This window comes from Siniperca chuatsi, linkage group LG6 (assembly GCF_020085105.1).
Source record: "Siniperca chuatsi isolate FFG_IHB_CAS linkage group LG6, ASM2008510v1, whole genome shotgun sequence".
In the NCBI taxonomy this organism is placed as follows: Eukaryota; Metazoa; Chordata; class Actinopteri; order Centrarchiformes; family Sinipercidae; genus Siniperca; species Siniperca chuatsi.
The window spans coordinates 7889937-7904624 of record NC_058047.1 but is presented as its reverse complement, the minus strand read 5'-3'; the positions used below and the strand labels follow the sequence as shown (position 1 = coordinate 7904624).

At 40.2% G+C, this 14688-nt stretch overlaps 1 protein-coding gene across 7 annotated transcripts in view; it reads right to left on the bottom strand.

The window, feature by feature from the left end:
* lrp8 (low density lipoprotein receptor-related protein 8, apolipoprotein e receptor) overlaps window positions 1–14688 on the bottom strand; it is a 179235-nt gene that overhangs the window by 56745 nt on the left and 107802 nt on the right. The window lies entirely within an intron of this gene.

Here is a 14688-nt window from a genome sequence, read left to right as displayed (position 1 = left end):
ATGTCCTTTCCCACCAAAAGGGACCTATCCCCAGAACAGCAGGCAGATTTAATAGCAGATAAAGGCAGAGAGGATAGATGGTCAGATGCGACAGGTAACAGATTAGATATAGTGGGATTACAGTCAACAAACTGTAATTGTAATCCATATATTATAATGGAATTCAAAATAAAACTTGTTTAATACTTGCTTAAGTCACTTATTAATGGATGTCTCAGAAATCCTACTGAATTCAACAAACTAAATAGTGCAAGAAGAAAGCTTTAAAAAATAATTAAGAGTTAAGAGGAGTCAGATTGTGTTACAAAGCTAGACTCCTGACTGTTAATTAAACATATCCATCCAATGGATTATTCTACCAATTACAATTTTAAATAGGTAATCAGTAATCTGTAACTGATTACATCTTTACACTAACCTTCCCCACCTGCAGGTGATTGTGTTTAACTCAGGGTCAAAGCTTTCTATCCATCCATCCCCAGACCCTCCACTGGACAGCTAATAGATGGAGCAGGGAGATAGGGCACAGCTCATTGACCTTGATCTGAAGGACAACTGAACTCTCTTCCAGCATGGACTAGTCTAAAGCAAGCAGCTATGCATACCGTACACACACACACACACACACAGGAAAAGCTATGTAATCTATACCGAACACACTTAAACAGAGGCATGCACACATACTGGTGGACATTAAAACATGATCTATTTGTGCTTAGATATGAATTAAAACACATGTAATACAGAGACACTACATATACACACACATGCACACACACTTCATTTCAACCTTTCTCTATGAGTCGCTGGGTTTAATGTTTCTGGAGCGTGGAATCCAATCAGACTCTGGTCTAACATGTCAGCCACTGAGCCGTGGTGTAGGAGCAAGTACACGTGTGCACAAGCATACACACACATACACACACTTTCACCCACATAAATATGCTTGTCACAAACCTTAGTTCACCAGGTGTGCTAGCAGAAAAGCAAGCTAAAGATCACAGATCAGCTCGAAAAACCAGAAATGGAAATAAAACACTTACTTCACAGTACTGTGTAAAATGCTACATTTAACCAGAAACAGAAGTACGCTCGGTCTGCAATCACCTAAAAACAGATATAACACCTGAAAGTACTTTAGTGCAGAGTAGGCTTAATGGGCCATATAGTTGATAAGCGACATGTTCATCTACTCTATGAAATATCAATATGTATGCCTTATCTTTCACATGAGAGCATCAATAAAAAACAAATCCGTGTTGAGTCAAGCATGCCTTGTACTGTCAGATACACAAGGGTAATTGCAAACAAATCACCATCTATATTCATGAGGATTGATGTTAGGAAAAAAAACAAATTCCAAAAGGAGGGAAAATTTCTATTCAATTATTCACAAATTATTAAAATACCAGCCCAAACTGCATCCAACACTTCAGTGCGTGTTTTCATCAGGGCTGTGCAGTGTGAATACCCAGTGCCTCAAAACATTATTTCACATGGAGCTGGGCAGGGCAACAGACTGAGGAGTTTCCAATAGTTCTGCTGGTTTGAGGGTAATTTGAGACTGGTGTTATTGCATGACCTGTCACTTCCATTCTCCTAACCTAACTGGATAAAGCCGGATGCCCCTCACCAAAACAAAGGCAAAATGTCATGTACTCGTGAAAAAAACCCACTCTATTTACTATCTTCTATTTCATCTGAAGAAGCTAAATGCCATTTTCAAGAAAAATGCTGCAACTGCAACTGCAGCAGAGGAGCAATGGTGATGCATCATTTATTCACCCCATTTGTGCAAATTATTATAACTTTTTGTCAGTTTGGTCTTCGGAAGATAATCCTTCTCATGCACAGTGACAACTGATGAATTGAAACTAATGGTGCAATGCAACATTGTCTCCTAAAGAGCAAGCAAGCTCTCTGTCAAGGTGTCACTAATGTTGGCTGACCCACTTCACCACCTCCACAGATACTGGAGATTAACAGGAAGTACAGTTTTTAAAGTAAAACCAGTGTGCAATTACTTTATAACACCTCATTTTAGAGGTACCAACGAACAAAATTACAGGGTGCCAATTTTAAATTGCATAAAAGTAACATATTACTAGGCACATACACAAAAAACCTGACATAATAATTTCACAAATTTCACATCATTGTCATGCACTCCACATCTCTCAAACACATATTCATGTATTGAATCAGTGTTTTTAGGACAGTAAGTTAATGTAGCATTTGCTATGTATCAGGCACCATTACCCTTGATATCATTAAAACAGCAAACCGTCAGAGGAAGAAGAATGCCAGAGGCGTTGGCATCCCTGCATCTGTAACAAGATGGTTGTGTGTTGCACAGGTCTAGAAATGTTAGCCTGCCACTTAGTTGGGGACTGAACACTGAGAAGCTATGTGGGAGAAAGGAGGAGGAGGAGGACAAGAGGGAGGAATGGCAGTTTTAGATAATATTTTTGATGCAACACATTCTGCAGGAGGGCCAGAGAAGCCCAGAGTGTGTGTGTCTGTGTGTGTGAAGAGAGACATGGACAACTTGACATGAAGTCCCTCTCCAGGGCTCTCACAAAGTGTTTATTAGTACTTTGGCTACATTAGACCTTTGAAGCATTGGTGCGGGAGGATAGCAGCATGCATACACACACACACACATATATACTGGTGACCACCAGAGAGGCAGGCCCTAAGCCCTCAGCTCTTCGACTTGCTGTAACATAAAAGTGATCCTCTTTTCCTAATGGAATAGACAGATAGACAGTGAGGAGGGATGACATTCAGAATAGATTTATCATTGACTGACAAACAGAAGGAAGCTTCAGAAGAAATTCACTTTCCAACAGCCTGGCCAAATGGGGTTTACCAGGCACAAAGCCGACACTACATGTTTGGAGCATTGGTGGGAAAGCGCCATCTAATATGTCAGTCACCTCTTTTGGTTGGATGATGTGAAAAAAATAAAGAAATATGATACAAGATAGTGCTAGTGAAGACTTATATTTTCCACTTTATTACACACTGCACATTTACTAGAAGCACAAATGTGTAATACCAGCACACTTACAGTATATTACTTAAATAACATGATGCTGTATTTTTCTCAGTGAAATCTGCTAACTTCTCTTAATGAAATAAAGCCAAGTTCTTCAAATTGGGATTCAAACTGATGGCTGCTGATGCAGTGAGCAGCTCCTTGTTGTGATTACTTTGAACACAATTTTGTTTTCAATAACTTTCACCTTAGCCAGCAAAGCAGAAAATGCTGAGAGAGAAAAAAAGATAAAGTAAATATATCTGCAGTGATGAAAGGTGAGCTATAATGTGGTTTTGGATTTGAAATAACCTGAAGCTTTGATCATATTTGTGGGTGCACATATTTTAGCAGACTATAGCTGTCTCCTGTAGTCTACAAAGCTGTTGATGTTTAGATGCTGAGCTTCCTGAATTTATCAAAGATGCTGGTGTTGGTCATTGTTGACATGAGCTTTCTTAAATCAACAATCAGGGATGACACCATGTACTCAAAAAAAACAAAACATATGGTCGCTGGTGATACCAAAATTGTTTAGAGAAAAATCTAGCTTCAAAACCCAGTTTCATTTTCCAAATCAATCAAGTCTAGATTTACACCACATTTACCACTTGTGTGCTTTTAGACCCCACCATGTAACTGTTTTACTATAAACAAACTGATAAAACTAAATAAATCACAGCACCCACAGCATTTCAACTTCTTCTCCACTACGATCTTCCAAATAGAGCCTTTGTATTCACCTATGCTGGTTAGATTGTCTTTGCTCAGAATAAAAACATGTCAAAATAAGACTTCACTGTAGTGTGGCAGTAGAGCCTGGGCAATCCAAGTGAAATGGCAGCTTAGATGAAGAGAAAAATGGCGCAAAATTCACTGGGAGACTGAAACTCTTTGTGTAACCTGATTGGTATACACTAGGGAAAGACTGTCGCCTAACCACCTTCATGATGAGTGGAGACTATGGGGATTGCACGCACACACACACACTCACACACGCACAGCCCAACAGGGACGGTATACTGAATAGAATAGGATATTTCAATAGCTCAATCACTATGCCATCTACCAGCAGCTTAGACTTGAATATTAACTGCCTCACCAGCAATCAAAGTAGATTGAATGTCAGTGTATGTGTGTGTGTGTGCAGGTAGTGTGTGATGAATGTCCTTGTGTGTCTCTACATACAAGTAGGCGTGTGTATTGACATAAGTGCACTGTGGATGCCATTGTTCATTTCATATTTCATTAGATTTCAGCCATTAAATGTAAAATGTGACATCACTCCATCCTTGTGGCTCCACACAGTATTAAATCTTATCAATACCCCCTGACCCCTCCCATGCACACACAACACACAAATACATGGGCACACACTCTGGCACTCTGCATGCCTGTCTGGAAAATAATTGCATTCAATCCGATAATTGTTAAGTAGTACATCTATGAATACATTAAAAATAGGTCATTGATGATTACATCTCCACAATAAACATGTAATCCTGCATTTTACCATTGGTGCTGCATGATAATGACATAATTACCATTTTAGATGGCCTCAGCATGATAGAGTTGTTGTTTTTCATGTTGATCACTCTCCACAGCTAAAACCATGCTTCTTTCTCCATATTACAATGTGTTTTTAACCTATTTAACAGGCTACACCTTGACATAGTTCAACCTTCCAGGCTAGAGTCTGTTTCACTTCATTTTAGATTGTGTCTGTCATCAGCCTTTCTTAAAGAAATCACACAGAGGTTTATAAGCTAAAGAGGTGTGTACTGTTAAAATTTGAGAAACTGATCATTGCAGAAATATAGTATTATGATGTAACAACAATTGTTTAGTTATTGATTTGAAAACTACAGCTCCCAAGAGTGGACGTGTGTTGAGACTGAATGGGAAGTAAATCTTAAAATCTTAGAAGACAATTGTATATAAAGCCAAAAAGTGAAAAAAAAAAAGAAAAAAGACGCAACTACAGAGAGGAGGAAAAGGGAGAGGGTCTGGATAAAAATAGCAGACAAATGTGGAGTTCTTTTGAGATAGAGTCTAAAGCTGTCAGACAAACATACAATTGGTACAGTTGGTTTTTGTGGTGAAAAAAACAACTGCAATTGCAAGTGAGGTGAAACTGCGTAAAGTGGTAGTACTGTAGTAGATTAGCTTTAGTAGTAGATCAGCTTTACTAGCAAGTAGCTAGTGTTTACTAGGTAGGTAGCTGCTGCTAGCTTTAGTAGGTAATGTTAGCTAACAGCCATTTGGGTCACAATATGGACAGAAATGGTAGTACATACTGTATTTCTCATCTCTTCAGAGAGGAAAACCTGTATAAAAACATTGTGTAACATGGGCTTCTAGTGGCAAAACTTACATTAGCTTAACTAGATAATAGCTAGTCTTTACCAGCAAGTTAACAGCTACTATCTTTAGTATAGTAACTAGCAGCTAATAGTCAGTTTAGGTCACAATATGGACAGAAAGACAATTTTTATAATCTTTTTAAAGAGGCTAAAAAAAACGTATAAAAATACATTGTGGGAGAAGGCTTTGACAACACTCGCTTGCCTGAAGTGGTCTGGGGCTTCAGCTGTTTATAGGTTACTGGCCAGGAAAGCAGAAAAAATGAAAATATCCCTCCTCTCTGACTTTTTTTACATTCTGTTGCAGCCCCCTTAGGTTGGAGCAAAGTTGTGGTTTCACTTTGGTCAATTTTTAGAGAAGCAGGCTTCCTTGTCATCTCCATTTGATTCTGAGAGAGTGTGTGCAAGCGTATGTATGTGCAGGGGAAAGGATGGGGTTGAGGGTGAAAGAGGAATGAGTAACGTTCTTAAAGCTATCGTTGGAAGAAAACGGTCTGTGTCTGAAGCAAGTGCAAACGCCTCTGGGTGCGCAGTGAGCCTGTTTGTGTGCTGGTGCTCCACTACATTACACCTACACACAAAGTGAGAGCAGTCAAAGGATTATAAATGAAGGAGAACATAATGGGAAGAAACTCTGAGACAAGAGGCTACCACTCTGTGTCTATGCAGCCACCTCTTCTAGTGGAAATACAAGCGAAGCAAGATAAAAAAGGTAAAACCACTTACATACTACATACTGTATTTTTTTATGTGGGTGGACTTTTCTTCATCCTCTTTTATCTGTTATCAAATAATGGAATAAAGGTTACATTTACTGTAGCCAACAGCGGGCTGGACTAAAGAAGTTATATATTGCATGTGTGTAGATGTCTGGGGGAGGGGATGTGCGGGTTTACATGTTTGTGTATGCGCGTGCATGTGTGTACAGTTTGTATCTCACTGTGTTCACCTAGGATGTTTCCTCTGTGTAGAAAGCACTTAAACTTACCGACAAACTTGTATCTGTATAAACACTTAAGACGTGCCACTTTATTCACTCCCCTCCTTCTACTTCCTACCAGAATAACACACCTACAGCACACACACAATGTCTCCCTCTCCTCTGCCCCTCTCTGCCCTGCTATAAAACACCAACTAACATATCCCTGGTGGGCATTGATCCAGCAACAGCTTGCTGTAATGTAACACAGCAGTACAGGCTGATGTGAAAAGAGCAACAGGTCCCCAGGGCCTGCAGGAGCCTCTCTGACTACTGTCTTTCTCTCTGTCGGAACTGTCTGTGTTTATGGAGTGAGTACTGATATTGTACAGAGAAGAAACAAAACTGACTGGATCCAAGCGAAGTAAGCTAAGCCAAGGATCAAACCTGAGTCTTTATTTTTGTAAAGTGAAAGTGAAAAGTGTTATACTATAAACCATGTTGGAATGTTACATCCAGCGCAGCAATTCAAAGAACAACAACTTTTAAAAGAACAGATTTGTTAAGAAATGTGTGTAACAACAAAGTACATAATGTGATATATAAAGTATATAAAGTATGTAATATTGTGACATTTTCACTCAAAACTTGTTAAATGAAGGTGGATGATTCCACTATTGGATGCTTAAATCCAGTTTGAGATCTTGACATTAGCCAACACGCAAAGCAAAATGTTTTTTTGTGCGTTTATGAGGTGTATGAGGTAAGACTGAAACATCATTAATCAACATACTTCTGTCAAAGGAACATAAAACTACATACAGTAGTTTGTTGAAGATTTTAAATGGTTGCAACAGTTCAGAATAATACACAGTAAGAGTGTTTAATCTGTCTGTCCAGAGACCCAATGTGACAGATGTACAGTATGTTTATCATGCATTTCCAATAAGACAGAAGTTTAAAGTGGGAGCTACAGTATGTACTGTAGGTGCTAGTTGATCTAATAAAGGTAACTCCATCATATATATTAGTATGCTAGCTACACTGACATGATTACAGTATTTTCGTAGCTCCATAAGGATCAGAAATAGCCTGCCTGACTGTGATATAGCTAAGCTGCTGCTACCGTCGGGTTATCAGAATCAGAATCAGAAATACTTTATTGATCCCCGAGGGGAAACTCTTTCGTGACAGCTGCTCACTGTCACGTCAATGCACACTTGAGAATAGAAGGAATAGAAGTGCTAAGCAAATCAAAATAGAATTCGCCATAATACAGGTAAGATAAATTATGTACATAGTGGAAGTATAAAAGCTAAAATAAGTGTAAGTACCGAAGTGGATTTAGAGGTTGATAAGTATGTACGGTATAATACAATGTAACAATATAAGTTATAAGTAATAAGTAATAGTGCAGTAATGAGTACTGTCAAGTTAAGTGTAGCTTATTAAGATGATTATGAGACGGTGGATATTGCACAGCAGTAATAGAAGTATGAATAAATATCAATAAATAGGGAATTTTAAACTGAAAACAGAGTATATTGCACAGGAGTATTAAACAGAGAATATTGCACAATTATTTCAAGTATTGCAGTAATGTTAATGATCCAATGTCCAGTTTAGTGACTTAGGGTCATACAGAGGGAGGAGTTAAAGAGTTTGATGGCCACAGGCAGGAATGACTTCCTGTGGCGCTCTGTGGTGAATTTTGGGGGGATGAATCTTTCGCTGAAGGTACTGGTACTGTCATGGAGTGGGTGGGAGACACTGTCCAAGATGCCATGTGGTTTGGCCAGCATCCTCCTCACCACCGACAGAGTCCAGCTCCACCCCCACAATGTCACTGGCCTTACGGATCAGTTTGTTGAGCCTGTTAGCATCTGCTACCCTCACCCTGCAGCCCCAGCAAGCAACAGCATACAGGATAGCACTGGCCACCACAGACTCATAAAACATCCTAAGCATTGTCCAGCAGATGTTGAAGGACCTCAGCCTCCTCAGAAAATAGAGGCGGCTCTGGCCCTTCCTGTGCTGATTGTTCTTAGCTCAGTCCAGTATATTGTCCATGTGTACTCCCAGGTACTTGTAATCCGCTACAATGCCCACACTGACCCCCTGGATGGAAACCGGGGTCACTGGTGCCTTGGCCCTTCGTAGATCTGCAACCAGCCCCTTAGACTTTGTCGCATTGAGCTGCAGATGGTTCTGCTCACACCATCAGACAAAGTTAACCACCACAGCCCTGTACTCAGTCTCATCACCACCGCTGATACATCCCACCACAGTAGAGTCATCAGAAAACTTCTGAAGGTGGCAGGACTCTGTGTGGTAGCTGAAGTCTATGGTGTAGATGGTGAAGAGGAAGGGAGAGAGGACAGTCCCCTGAGGGGCCCCAGTGTTGCTGACCATGCTGTCCGACACACAGTGCTGCAGACGCACATGTTGTGGTCTGCCAGTCAGGTAGTCAACAATCCAGGACACGAGGGGGGCATCCACCTGCATCGCTCCCAGCTTCTCACCCAGCAGGGCTGGTCGGATGGTGTTTAAAGCACTGGAGAAGTAAAAAAACATGATCCTCACTGTGCTTGCTGGCTTGTCCAGGTGGGTGTGGATGCGGTTCAGCAGGAAGATGATGGCGTCCTTAACTCCCAGCCGGGGCTGGTAGGCGAACTGAAGAGGGTCCTGGAGGGGTCTGACCATGGGCTGCAGCTGTTCCAGCACCAGTCTCTCCATGGTATTCATTATGTGGGAGGTCAGTGCCACCGGTCCGTAGTCCTTGGAGCCACTGGCACACCTCTCTCATGTTGTTCTGCTGGAGTTTCCACTCCAGCTTCATCCTGTACTTCTCCTTGGCCTCCCTGATCTTCACCTTCAGGTCAGCCTGGATTGCCCTCACCTCCTCCCTATTACCATCGGTAAAGGCCCTCCTCTTGGCATTCAGGATGTCTTTGATGTCCTTTGTTACCCACGGTTTGTTATTTGGATAACAATGGACCGTCTTAGTTGGGACTGTGCAGTCCACACAGAAGTTAATGTAGCCAGTGATGCACTCAGTAAGCCCGTTAATGTCCTCTCCATGAGGCTCACAGAGTGCATCCCAGTTTGTCTCCTAGAAACATCCATGAAGTCTCATAGGCCTTCTCTGACCATCTCCTCACTGTCCTTGTGGTCGCAGGCTGCCTTTTAACCAGAGGCACATAGCAGGGTTTAAAGTGAACCAGGTTGTGGTCTGACCTACGGGGGTGCTGTATGCGTCCTTAACATTAGCATACAGCAGGTCCAGTATCCTCTCGTCTCTAGCAGGACAACTCACAAACTGGGTGAAATTAGTCAGTGTTGTTGAAACACTGACATGGTTGAAGTCACCAGAGATTAATATGAGTGCACTCGGGTATTGAGTCTGGGGGGGATGTAAACAGCCACAACAATGGCATGTGAGAATTCACGTGGCAAATAATATGGCCAGAGTCCCACAGCTAACAGTTCAATGTCCGGGCTACAGATACTCTACTTGATAGTAATGTGACCAGGGTTACACCGTCTGTTGTTGACCAGCACAGCAAGCCTGCCACCTTTCCGCTTACCGCTCCCGGTGTGATCCCTGTCGGCCCAAACAGTCTGAAAGCCGTCGATGGAAACGTTATGATACGGGATATCCTGGTGTAGCCATGTCTCTGAGAAGCACATCAAACTACACTCACGGAACTCCGTCTGACTCTGGTAGCTTACATTGCACTTACGCAAAAGTTTACTCACGTTTTTAAGAAAAAGGAAAGCTAAAAGTTGGAAAAAGTAAGACGACGAGATGGAGCAGCGGCATCAGGCAGCATGCACGTTGGCGCATGCACACATAAATGAAAGTATTAGAGGGAGAGGACGCAGTGAGTGGGTAAGAAAGACTATGAGGATAAAAACACAGAGAAAGAGAGTTTCAGTGACGAATAATTCTACTTTCTTATTTCCCCAGGATGTAATGACACAAACAAACAGACACATTTAATTAATATATTAATTAATTAATATATTGGGGAATTCATTCCCTTACTTGTGGACAATTAAATTAACCCAACTTCTTAATTCCAGCACACAGACAGATTTTTTTTTTTTGCTTCTATTAACAGACATTTGTAATGCATTGAGAGGTTTGGAGAAAATCACCTAATCCATGAGTGTCTGTTCTCATTTAAGTGTGCGTGATCTTATTAGGTTTGTGGAAATGTAAACTTCTCTGGTGATCAACCTTAAGCAAGCTGGATCATTCCTACACTAGCTGAATCCGCACCTCAGCAGTTCAATTTGTTGAAATTAAAAGTAAAGTGGTGAGCAGGTAAAGAACATTTTTCAATTATATTTTGCTTTAAATCTTCATCTAATAAGAAAAAAAAAAGCAAAATTAGCATTCTGCAAACAAAAGGGAGGCCATCCGTCATGTAAGCACCCCTTTACTCAAACATAACAAATTATGTTTTACCTACACACACACACACACACACCCTGAAGCATGCAAACACACAGCTAGCAGTGGCTGTTTGCCTAAACGACTGTGATTTCACATTAACATAAATTAAAGGCTCATAAACTTTCTTCAGAGGCCTCCTCTTAATGTAATAAAGAACCTCTCTTCCTGGATCCATGTTTTATTCAACATTTGGATATGCTCAATTAGCAGCCCTAATTAACGTTAGCTGTACTCCAATTGTAGCTGCTGTGGGAGGGAGGGATGGAGAGAGTGCAGAGGAGATCAGAGGTGGTGGAAGCGGCTGGTGGGGAGGATGAAGGAATGGATTTGAAGGGGGTGGGGGTGAAAGCAGCAGATTTCAAAAAGGAAGTATATTTTCTAGGGGTTAAATGATAAAATGAATGTGTGTTTGTTGGTGGTGTAGTACTGAATATACACACTTCTACACTGCAGAGTGAATATTATAGCTTTAATATAGTTTATGAAAACATTCATTAGCATGCCACCATTAAACAAATGTAGCATGGAACACACAAGCTCCCAACAACCCCTGCATGTTTTTTTAAACAATTATTTCTGTTGCATTTCCAAAGACCTTTTAGAAATAACTGTGTATCAACCTATTACTGATAACCCTGAATGGTGGCGTGTGTTGCAGAAATGTTGGCATTACCAGAAAGCCAGTCTGGCAGAGTCATTCATACAGTATTCTACCCCCAACTGCTATAACAAAGCTGTGCTTTGTTATATGTACATACAGTACCCAGTTTTGTTATGTCTGTGTCCATAACATCAAGAATAAATACATTTTCTAAGAATGATAAATTTAACAACACCTTGATTAGGTTTTATGCTACCCAAAATGAATGTTTGTCTGATTTATCTTTATACCTCTTATATTTTAATAAATGCATACAATGAGTGCTGAGTGACAGGAGAAGAGGAAGGTAGACTGATACATCTGATATATTATCTTTTTTATAATGTGGTGTTGAAATGGTTTTCTCATTTGCAAATATTTTAATTACTCTTCTCTTTTGACTGAGCTTTCACAACTGTGCATTATCAGTGTAAAACTAAATATGATTTTTTTTTTTAGATTATTGTTTTGGGCATTTTTGCCTTTATTGGACAGTGACAGCTGCAGTGAGAGACAGGAAAGGAGGGGGAGAGAAAGAGAAAGAGAAGGGGGGGGGGGGAGGGGGGTGATATGCAGCAAAGGGCCCCAGGAGAGCTAATGGGGTGCCCCAATATGATGATTTTTGTTTTGTCTGGTATTCCAGGCTAGAAGGGATCGAGACAGTCAGTCCGTCAATTATTGCGTGCCTCCTCCATTATTGTGTACAGTATGTGGTGTGTTGTGACGGATATCCGCAGTGCGCGGAGCCGGGACCAGACACAAAAGATATTCGCTTAGCGAAATATCAGCATGCAGATGCAGCTACGAGGTTTGTTACAATATCTATATCAATCTAATGCTAGCGACATTAGGACTATAGCTAAGGTGGCGTCATTTGGTACAGCACCACCAGGAGTTTCATAGTGGTAAATACTGCGCCAACCAATGTGAAACGTGCAGTGCAAGACCCTTGTTTTCCCACTGTAATGTGAATATGCCTCAGGACAGTAACAAGTTAAAGTGTTTTTATTTTTGCACACTTAATTCAGTTTTTTGTGACATGGCTACAGCTTACTGAAAATTCACTTAAACTTTGATATAAAGAAAAAAAGAACGAGCTAAAGGATCCATTGTGTGGCCTTTGAAGTGGACTTTTATGCATAAACTCAGGTAACACAGGAAATCAATTATCATCGAGACCCCTTTGAAATATTTCACAGCTGTATTAACCACTTTATTTTCCACAGCAATAAGGGATAGAGCATCACACAGGTCAGATAGCTGAAAGGCAATGGAAAGAACATATGGTGTCTGATTGCCCCTTATTACGCAGGAATTAAAAGAGAATAAAAAAGTGCAGGTGCCTGTGATGGGCAAGAAAGAGAAGAGAGAAAGCACTCTTGTTTTTAGACAGTTTATATTGTACATCAGAGAGACAGAGATGGTATGTGAACAAGGCAATGGCAGCTTGGGTTACATGACTAAATCAACAGGGGCTGTTGTTTTCATCAGGCCGTGGACACAAACTCCCTAATGTGATGATTGATGTACTAGCAGCCTGCACTCCCCAACTTACAAACAGGAGGAGGAAAATGGAGATGAATGAACACGAGAGAGAAACATCCAGAGAAAGTGAGGACCAACATCAGAGGGAGTTGCGCAAATGGGAAGTGAAAAGGGGGAGTGAAGATATGTTTCTGCCACTTGGCAAGAAAACTTTTGAAATGTAGCGAAATTGAGATAAATTGTAAATTTCATATGTTTGCATAAGTTGGGTTGAAGCAAATGCTATAAGAAGATTTCTGAATGTCAAAAACATTTATATTGACAAAACTGGAATCTGTTTATTATTGGGCAGTCTGTTGGTGTTTCACAGTTGTAAAGTTGATCATATTTTCAAGATTTCACAACTTTTGACATGTTGATGATTGTGCCAAACCTGCATTATTTATTTCTATTTTCATTGCTATCTATCTTGATAAAAACAAAATCAAGTGTTTCTGACATATGCTCCTCTTAAATTTAATTCAAATGAAAAATATTTGCTCATAGACTGCAACAAACTGTGGACCAGATCCCAACGTAAAACAGAGGGATAAAGAAAGTGAAAGAAAAATAGACAGAGGGAGAGATGACTAGATGGGAGAGAAGAAATTATGAAAAAGACGAGACGGACAATGACCACAGGATGCCTCAATGGAAATAAAAGTGAAGTAAAATCTGACCTTCAATAGCGTAGAGTGGGCATGCAATGTACTTACAATGTATCCCTGTGACTGGTGTGGTGAGCTTCTGATAGTTAGCTGATATTTAAGGTTTGAACGGAGCATGTTACAGTAAACAGCAATAGCTTAATAATAGTATTTAAAATACATGTGGGTGTTTTTTTGTAGCTAGTTGTTGTTAGATTACCATGCTACCTCCAGGATATTTAAAGTGATGAGATTGCACAACTCGAAATTAAAATTAATTAAAATTTGGATATAATTTTATCTAAATTGCCTCTGGTTCATTCAGTAAAGTTCATTAAAAATGGTAGTTTCACTTACTATTTTACACATCTTTGGATGTACACATAAGGGCCACAATGACTTCACCTTCACTCCACAAAAATGTAATTACTCTGAAGGTCCAAAAGTCATACTTGTTCTCACAAAGACACCCACATACAGATGTTTATACAGAAATTGTCTGTACATATACATTTAAAGTGGTTTCTTGTTCTATCTAACAGAACACAGGTTTAGTAATGGGAGACTATTACATGCAATCTATATTCTTCTTCTTCAAAAAAAATGCTGTGTGTGCATGTGTGTGTTTGAGTGTGTGTGTGTGTCGCAGGTTTAAAATCAATAATGCTGAAGGCCAGTTGTTTATGCTGATGAAAATCAATGCCCTTTTTACAGCTTTGATGCCAGCTGTGAGGATATAGGCTAGATAATGTGATGTGAGTGCATGTGTATGGGACTATACAAAAGTGTGAGGGTGTGTTTGTGTCTGTATCTGTGTCTGTGGTTTGTAGATTTCGTATAAAGCAAACTAAGCCGTGTGTATGAGCATTTGAGATATCCAACACTGAAATATGACATCCAGTCTTGCAGAATGATTGAAACCAAGACAGAAACATGTTGGTCGAAATATATTGATTACCTGGAAAGGATACTGCCTTTTTCAACATAAATCTGTGTGAACTTTTGGTTTTGGTTTTTCTTTAGTCATGTCTTATTCTGACAGTACAACAAAGATGCCCATGTCCGCTACTCCATGACTACAGAATAATTATGT